Source organism: Anguilla anguilla, chromosome 2 (genome assembly GCF_013347855.1).
Source record: "Anguilla anguilla isolate fAngAng1 chromosome 2, fAngAng1.pri, whole genome shotgun sequence".
Taxonomy (NCBI): domain Eukaryota; kingdom Metazoa; phylum Chordata; class Actinopteri; order Anguilliformes; family Anguillidae; genus Anguilla; species Anguilla anguilla.
In genome coordinates, this window is record NC_049202.1 from 9,939,865 (window position 1) to 9,948,320 (window position 8,456).

The 8,456-nt window shown below is 44.4% G+C and overlaps 1 protein-coding gene across 1 annotated transcript in view; it reads right to left on the reverse strand.

The window, feature by feature from the left end:
- LOC118217506 (spectrin beta chain, non-erythrocytic 1) overlaps positions 1-3,120 on the reverse strand; it is an 84,966-nt gene extending 81,846 nt beyond the window's left edge. Inside the window, exon 1 of the mRNA XM_035399392.1 lies at positions 2,958-3,120. The gene's annotated coding sequence lies outside the window, so the exon portion shown is untranslated. The remainder of the gene's footprint in view (positions 1-2,957) is intronic.
- Positions 3,121-8,456: the final 5,336 nt, after the last annotated feature.

The window sequence follows — 8,456 nt, forward strand, 5'->3', positions numbered from 1 at the left end:
GTCAAGCTCAAAGTACCATAAGGTTATGAGCAGCCTAGTCAGGCTCTTAGTGCCATAAGATTATGAGCAGCCTGGTGAAGCTCATAGAAGCTCATAAGGGTTATGGGCAGCAAGGTCAAACTCATAGTACTGCAAAGTTATGAGCAGCATGGTCAGGCTCATAGTGCTGCAAGGTTATGACAGCCTGGTCAGGCTCATAGTAATATAAGGTAATGAGCAGCCTGATTAGGCTTATAGCTCAATAAGGTCATGATTCTGACACATGAAGCTAGCATATTCCAAACTTGAATGCGTGGGGTTAGGGAAGGCAGTGATTCAAACAAACTCAGTCACTGATCTGTAAAAAAATGCTGGTTAAAACTGAGCAGAACCACTTAAAGTACAAACACACCTGACTTACCAATCACAATACAGAAAACCCCACTTCACAACCAATCAGGATACAGATAAACCAACCTCACAACCAGTCAGAGTGCAGAAAAACCGCCTCTCACAATCTGTACCTTCCCTTTCCAGACCCTCTAAAGAGCAACCGAGAGAGAAAAGCCCCAGTAAAGACTCACACAACTGAAACGAGACACTGAAATTCACACAGGGGTCCTGCATCTTTAACAGAGGAGGGTTTACTATTCGCCCCCCCCCCCCCCCCCTCCCCCGGAGGAGGGTTTACTATCTGCCCCCCCGCCCCGCCCCCCAGAGAAGGGTTTACTAGCCACGGCTCCATCAACAGCAAAAATCATTTCCCACTATCTGTGCCTCCATCAACAACACAAATCATTTCCCACTATCTGCTCCTCCAACCACAGCGTAAATCATTTCAGATGAGTGGCCAGTGGGACAGAGCGTCCGTTTGATCAGCTAAAGCACCCAGGGAAACACTGCATCACAGGGACGCAACGTCAACAACAACAACAATAACAACAACACGAGGGAGAGAGCAGGCAGGCCGGGTGGGTCTGGGTTCTGAAATGGGCGGAAATCTCCCAGCTGGGTGTCAGGACCTGATCGCGGGCCGGACCATATGGTGCGTTTCGGCCCTGGAGCGACTGCCAAGTTTCAAGCGGTCACAGGTGAACCCTGCTTTTATTCCCTCCTCCCCTCTTAACAAGTAAAGTACCTGCTAAATTTAACACTGACACAAGGCACCCCCACTTCCCAACAACCTTATCACACTGAGAGCTTGGTCACTTCAAAGAGTCTACAGAATAGATGACAGATACAAAATCTAAGTGCATTAGGAAACAGAGTTTAGGGAAAATGAAGATAATTCAATAGCAGCATATTATTTACCTCTCAATCAATGACTAATGGCTTACAGTAACATCGTCACACACAAAAAAGCATTAATTATTTTTTATTCTGTCCTTTTTGTTGTTTTTTAAGCACGGTTCAAGGTTCTTTTCTATCACAACCAGTACTTAAATCTTTTCTTCTTTATCAATTTTCTTTCTATAAATCTTTTTTTGCAATATTTTTCTTATTTTTAATCAACCTACAGCAACACGTCTCACGTACTGTCAGTTTTCCGTTTACAGAGCCACCAAAACAACGCATTTTGAAGAGATGCGTGTGGGTGGAGATAGTGTAGGGGCTGAAACGCTGGACCCTGTTGAGAAGCAGGCCTGAAGACAGTTGTTTTCAGAGATATGCGTGGAAGCGCTATAACAGTGCTGACTCCCGTGCCTCCTCTTAACTCTAACACGGTGTAACCTGGGCCCCCGCCCGTCCGCGCGCCGCCCCGGTGGCCTGTGCTGCAGACTGGGCGACTAACCGCATTAATGCAGCAGCGCCGTAATGCTGTAGTACTAAAGGCTAAAGCGAGGAAAGTTATACAAGATATTCTCTGCCTCTGTTGACATTGCAGATGACTACTTAGAATCCTAAAAAAATGCCTATTGATTTTTATTATATGTGCGTTGCTAAGGCTACTTGCTTCGGTAAGAATTTAAGTCCAGAATCTGGGTGGAGTAGTTGTGTCAACCTGTGGAAAATTCGCGGAAATGTGTTAATTATCACCAGGTCCCCAGTTTGGCTCGCGTTCTTGCCCCCGACGCAGTGTTAAAATGTCTGGGGGTGTCCTGAGCGACACTGGATAGGCAGTACTGCAGAGCTATGAACCTACCACAATAACAGCGTGCGTATACCTGTGCCTTTCATCACAAATAAAATTACCAAGTCTGAGGTCAAAGGAGACAATGGCAATTTTTCTGAAACCTCGATGTAAAAATACGTCAATATACACCAGTAGCCTGTATGTAATGTAAATCTACCTTTCACATAGCTATAAGGACGGGATTAATTCGCGTGCACCGTCATATCCAGAGAAAATGTCCCCAGCGGAAGCAGGGCTTGTCCTTAGTGCGCGCCACCATCAGCCTCCGAGCTCAGAGACGCGATCTGCGCGACCACGCCTGTATGCATCCTCAGCGTTACAGTACCGTTATCCCATCGACTTATGGATACGTCCATGTTCATACGCTTTGCCGTGTACTTGGCCCAATGCAAAAATAAAAATAACCAAAGCTACCGTTTCTTACAAATCAGACACGAGCGTATCAGTGTAGCGACCTAATATTTACATTTGGAATTAAACAACTGCCATCTGCAATATTTCATACGGGGAAACGGGAAAGTGGCGCATATAGCGTATGCACTTTGTCCTCTGTGGCAGACAACCAAGGGCTAAACATTATTGCAGAATATTAGCCAGGTTAATTTTGCCATGGAATATATTTTATAGGTGCAAAATGAGATTTCAGTTGCCTTCCATTACTCGTTTATCTTTTCGCCCTGCGTCCCTATCGCCATAGATACAGTAATGCCATTTTAATGCAACAGCGGCGTACACGCTCGTTGCAAGCTGTTTGTAGGCTCGTTCTTGCACTCAGCCGCAGTAATACGCATTTTCGTAGCCACAGACTTCGCTTTAAAACGGTTAAATTATTGTTTTTACTCACCAATCAAACACAATGTAGCGAACTTCACCGCCGAGGACCATGCAGCGAACACCGCGGAGGCTGGATGGAAATGCAGGGAGTGACTGGAAGAATCCGCACTGCCCCCTTTCCTCACCGCCAACTGCAGCACTGATTCAGAGGGGCGGAGAGGAGGCGCTACAGCGTTCTCACACACCCGCACAAGGCCGCAGCGAACCAAATTACCGCAAGCTACGAGAAATAAACACACACACACTACTGAGATCGAAAAACGACAATGAGCTGGCATTTCGTGCTCACCCATCATCAAATGGAAGGAGAATATGGTGATACGTAAACTGATTGGAGATGGGTGGTCTTACGTGGAAACGCAGCCTGCTTTTTGACAGTCATCATTACGACCCACTGTAAACCTAACTGGCTGAGTTGCATTAGTTTATTTAGTATTTGAGTTCCATTCAGCATTCTGGTGTTGGTGCGGACAGACGTAAAACGTTTTTGGGACAAACTTAAATTGTTGCAGGGTGGTCATTCTACAACCAATAGTATTTATTCATGCGGACTCAAAAAACATTGTGTAGGGAACGCCTGTTGACACAAATGTGTTATTCCTGTATTAAAGAGGAGCAGTAGTTCATAGGCTGTACTTTTAAACACATCCTTGGGTTATGTTGTTTATTTAACCAACATCTTTGATCTTTAAATGGCTACAATTATCTCACATTCTGAGTAAAATATGTGACCCTGTTTTTAGAGAATGTCAAAAAAGAATGTGGTGATTGTGAGTAGGAATTAGAGAATTTAAGGATGTAATTCAGGGAAAATTCAACTAAAGCATATTATGTCAAACAATAACTTACGCTTTGCGTATTGTTCTCCACTGGTTATACCGGCTTTGTCCTTACATTCTAATACCATAGAATATCCCAGCCTACCTAGATGCTGGACCTAAAGCTTGTTCAGCTGCAGTAAATGGCTGATATCAATAATGCATTAATTTTGCATACAGGAGAAAGGGGCCATCTTACAATGGGATCTATCAGCCCTGTTCTGCCCTTGTCAGTTGTGCAATTTTCTTTTTTGGAGTTCCTTACCCAGCGGCGTGGATGTTGGGTGGATTTATGATGACGCCAGAATACCCTCATGTGTTATGTGTTGTGTGTTGTGGTTTGTTACATTAAAATCACTGTATCACTTGTCTTGTAGTGTGGCATTCTACATTACGTCTTGTGATACCTTTCCTGGTTATCGTAACTCAGGCAGGGGTGTGAGCCCTAGCAACCACATACCACAAACAATAAAATTGTGCACATCATTATTTCTGAGGGAGATTTAAGCTCTGCTATTGGGACACAAATGCAGTTTGTTTTTTGTCAATATTGCAGTGTGCACACAGTATCATTCACTAAATGTTTCTTCAACAGTTTATTTAACTGCAAGAATTCCAAACAACTGGAGAAGGTACTCCAACCAAAGATCAACAGTAAATAATAATATTTATGGTGTTTCCTTACATTTTAATTTTGAAACAAGCAGAAAATTAAGATTGAAGCACTGCAGATGAAAGAGCAGAATTAATTTTGTTGGACTTTAATTTTGTTTTTGGATTACTTCTCACCAGGTTCATTTGATTCCCTGTCTTTGCTGACCCTGCTGCAGAGACTTTCTCGTTTTTAACTCTGACCATTTATTAATGTGTTTCTCAGTCCTGAAAAAGAAAACAGCTAAACAGAAGCCATTGTTTTAAAGTATCCCCGATTTACAACATATCAATTGAAGTAGGGCTCCAGTTCAACTAAAGACAGCAAATTGCATAGTCATTCTGGACTCATTTGTCAGGCTCATACCATTACGGTACTATCAGCCTGACCAGGCTGTTCATAATTGTATGGTACTATGAGCCTGACCAGGCTGTTCATAACTTTATGGTACTATGAGCCTGACCAGGCTGCTCATGAGCTTATACTGACCAGGCTGCTCATAACCTTAAGGTACTATGAGCCTGACCAGTTTGCTCCTGAACTTACACTGACCAGGCTGCTCATAACCTAAGAATACTACGAGCATGTCCAGGCTGCTCATAACCATACGGTAGTGTGAGCATGACCAACTTGATACTCTGATGTGATTTTAGTCTGCCATACTCTGGGGACGTGCTCTGCTAATAAACCAATGATAAGTTCCCTCTTCTGAATGATGAAGAATTGCTGAATTTGTAGTGGAATCCAATCTAACTAACTTTAATTTAAGGGGGAAATCGAGCATCTGGGGGGAGACTGTGGTCATCCTCAAAGGAGATAAGAGTGCTGTTAAAATGCTGAATCATTCCATCTGAATAATCGATCCGATAGGAAAACAACCCAGCTGGTGAGGACAGGAGGGGGAGTCAGTTTCGGACAGAGATGCCGAATGGCGTAAGGCGGAAGGTTAATGTTGTTTAGTGGTTCAGGAACTGTTTTTGTACCTCAGGGATTGCAGGTTCCATCCTAATGTGTGGCATTGCCCCCTGCATCCTTGAGCAAGTTTCTTAAGCTGAGCTGCATCAGTGCATATCCCGCTGTGTAAATGCACATGATGGACAATGCTATGCTGCGCAAGTCACTCTGGATTAGTGTCTGCTAAAGGCCCGATGTTGATGTTAGCTGGATTCGGGGTGCTGGGGGGTTTAGGGAAGGCTGTTTCTGCCCCCATGTCGGAGAGTGGGCAGGGCAGCAGGGCAGGTGTCCAAACTACGGACCCTGTCCCGCTGTTTCGGTGCCGCTGCGCCTGACGCCCGATCTGAGGAGACGTGCTTGGCCGATGGTCCCTCGCTCAGGGGACCACCCGTCCTGAAGCGCTGGCTGGGCGAGGTTTGGGGAGGCGTCCCGTTCGCAGGGAGAGCCCTGTCGCTGTCCCACGGCAGCCTGGGGGCGGGGTGCGGGCCCAGCTGCGGTGAGGTCATGACGTTTCCTCCTCTCCCCGGCGAATGTGACGGCTCGGAGCGCAGGAACGCGCCTCCTCCTGTGGGACCCCCGGGGCGAGACCAGCGATTCGGCGGTGGCACCTCCCTCCACACAAAGGCTCCATGCCGCTGAGGAACAGGAGACACCGATTAGAGACTACAGACTGACCAGGGAACAGAGCTAAGGGTCAGGAGAAATCACCTAGAGACTAGAGACTGACCGGAGAACAGAGCTATGGGACAGGAGACACTGCTTAGAGAATACAGACTGACCAGGGAACAGAGCTAAGAGTCAGGAGAAATCACTTAGAGACTACAGACTGACCAGGGAACAGAGCTAAGGGTCAGGAGAAATCACCTAGAGACTAGAGACTGACCGGAGAACAGAGCTAAGGGACAGGAGACACTGCTTAGAGAATACAGACTGACCAGGGAACAGAGCTAAGAGTCAGGAGAAATCACTTAGAGACTACAGACTGACCAGGGAACAGAGCTAAGGGACAGGAGAAACTGCTTAGAGACTACAGACTGACCAGGGAACAGAGCTAAGGGACAGGAGAAACTGCTTAGAGACTACAGACTGACCAGGGAACAGAGCTAAGGGTCAGGAGACACCGCTTAGAGACTACAGACTGACCAGGGAACAACGCGCTGTGGTGCACCAGTGTCTGAACTCATTTATTAGTTTAAGGGCTGCCCCCTGGGCTGGGGGGTGGGGGGGGGATATTTCATAATGTCTCACACCCACCCACCCAGCTCACACACATACACACACATAAACACACCCACCTTCACACTTATACTAACATACACTCTCTCACGCACACACATTGCTCTTTCTCATTCTCTCTCTCTGTCATGCACACACACACACACACACACTTTCAAGGCCTTCAGTGTTCCCTCATATGATGTGTTTTACATCCACTGCACGTGTATCCAAGCGCACAGGAGATCCACCCCTGCAGACAACACAGGTTTCTATGGATACCGACTCTTTCTTTTTAATCAAAGCTATTGAATATTTAGAGAACAAAAGCAGCACTTAGTTTCCAGGGTGAAGTCAGGCCACAGGAAATCACTTAAAAACAGAAAAGATTATGTGATCTAAAGGATACTTTGAGATATCCCATTAAAAATACATCAAAAAAAGATGCAAGCATAAAATCAGACAGTATTTTTAAACACCGAACACAGATATTTTATGAATGTAGCTACTGAATTCCAGACCCACACCCCTCAAAGGTCTGAAATCGTGAATTTCATACAATCCATACAAACATACATGAAATTACTTTCCTGTTTTACAAAGGAGTATTCTGTAATCTGCGATGTAGTATTCAATTGAATAATATATTGATGGTTTAAATGGTATGCAACATAGATCACCACATATCAGCTGCATAAAAATAGAATTTCAGGTGATATAATACTTTCAGTGGCAATAAGTTTCACAGTATGAAATATATATTAAATCAAATGATGTCTGTTTATGTGCTTATATTCTGAATATTAGTGTGCATTAAATTGTTAAAACAAAGTGTGTAGAAATAAGTGAATACAGAACATTTTTTCAATGTGTCATAAATATTTCCATGTGCAGGACATATATGTTCACGCCCCACATATATTGCATGTATGTACATACTATATGTCCGTATTACACATTAGTTCATGAAAAGGGTTTTCAACTCATGATGCTCTATGTAAAATGTAAACTGGAAATATTTTGTGCATTAACAGAAACCCAGCATTCCTTGTTTAAACGAAAAAGAAGAAAAATATTTAAAATTGAAAAACAGATTCTGTGAAGCAGGACTGCAGTGTAAGTAGGTGCTGGCTACAGGGGTTGGGTCATCAGAAATAGGGAATGTCTGACAGCACCCAGAGCAGAGATCGCTGGCCAAGAATCGCTGAGTGCCTTTTCCCTTTGTGACGGAAGAACGATTTAAAAAAACACTTAAGGAAATATGAAGTTGCCAATGCTGTTAGAACAGCTGCACTTTCAACAAAACAGTGAGACGAGCGTTGTAGACTGGGTGCTAACTGGGCTCACTGAATCTTCACTGCAAAGAAAGAAGCCTCACCTTTCCCTGGTACGGCTGGTCTTTCAGTCTCCGGGAGTTATACTGGTGAATGAAGGACATGCTCTCCTGCAGCACCTTCTGCTCATCTACAGGACTTAGCGATGGAACTACAGCAGAGAGATGTGACACTTTAGTGAATAAAGCTAAGACTACTACAACCACTGGCTCCACTGGTCAGTGACTGATTATAATGGACCAAACACACAATAGAAAACTGCTGTCCAACCAGCCCCCACTGTGGGAGGTTTCTGTAGATGTGCAAATATCTGGCAACAGACAACCATTTAAATTATCAATCAATCAAACAATCAATCAAATTGAATTTGTATGGCACATTCCACAAAGGCTGCGCTGGAATACAGTTCACTGTATAACCAGGCCTGATCAGATTCTTCAGTTGTCCTTAAGTTGCTCTCAATGTTATTGAACTTTAACTATAAATCATATGCACAGGTGGTGAATAAAAACTGTACCCCCACCAGTGAAGAGTTC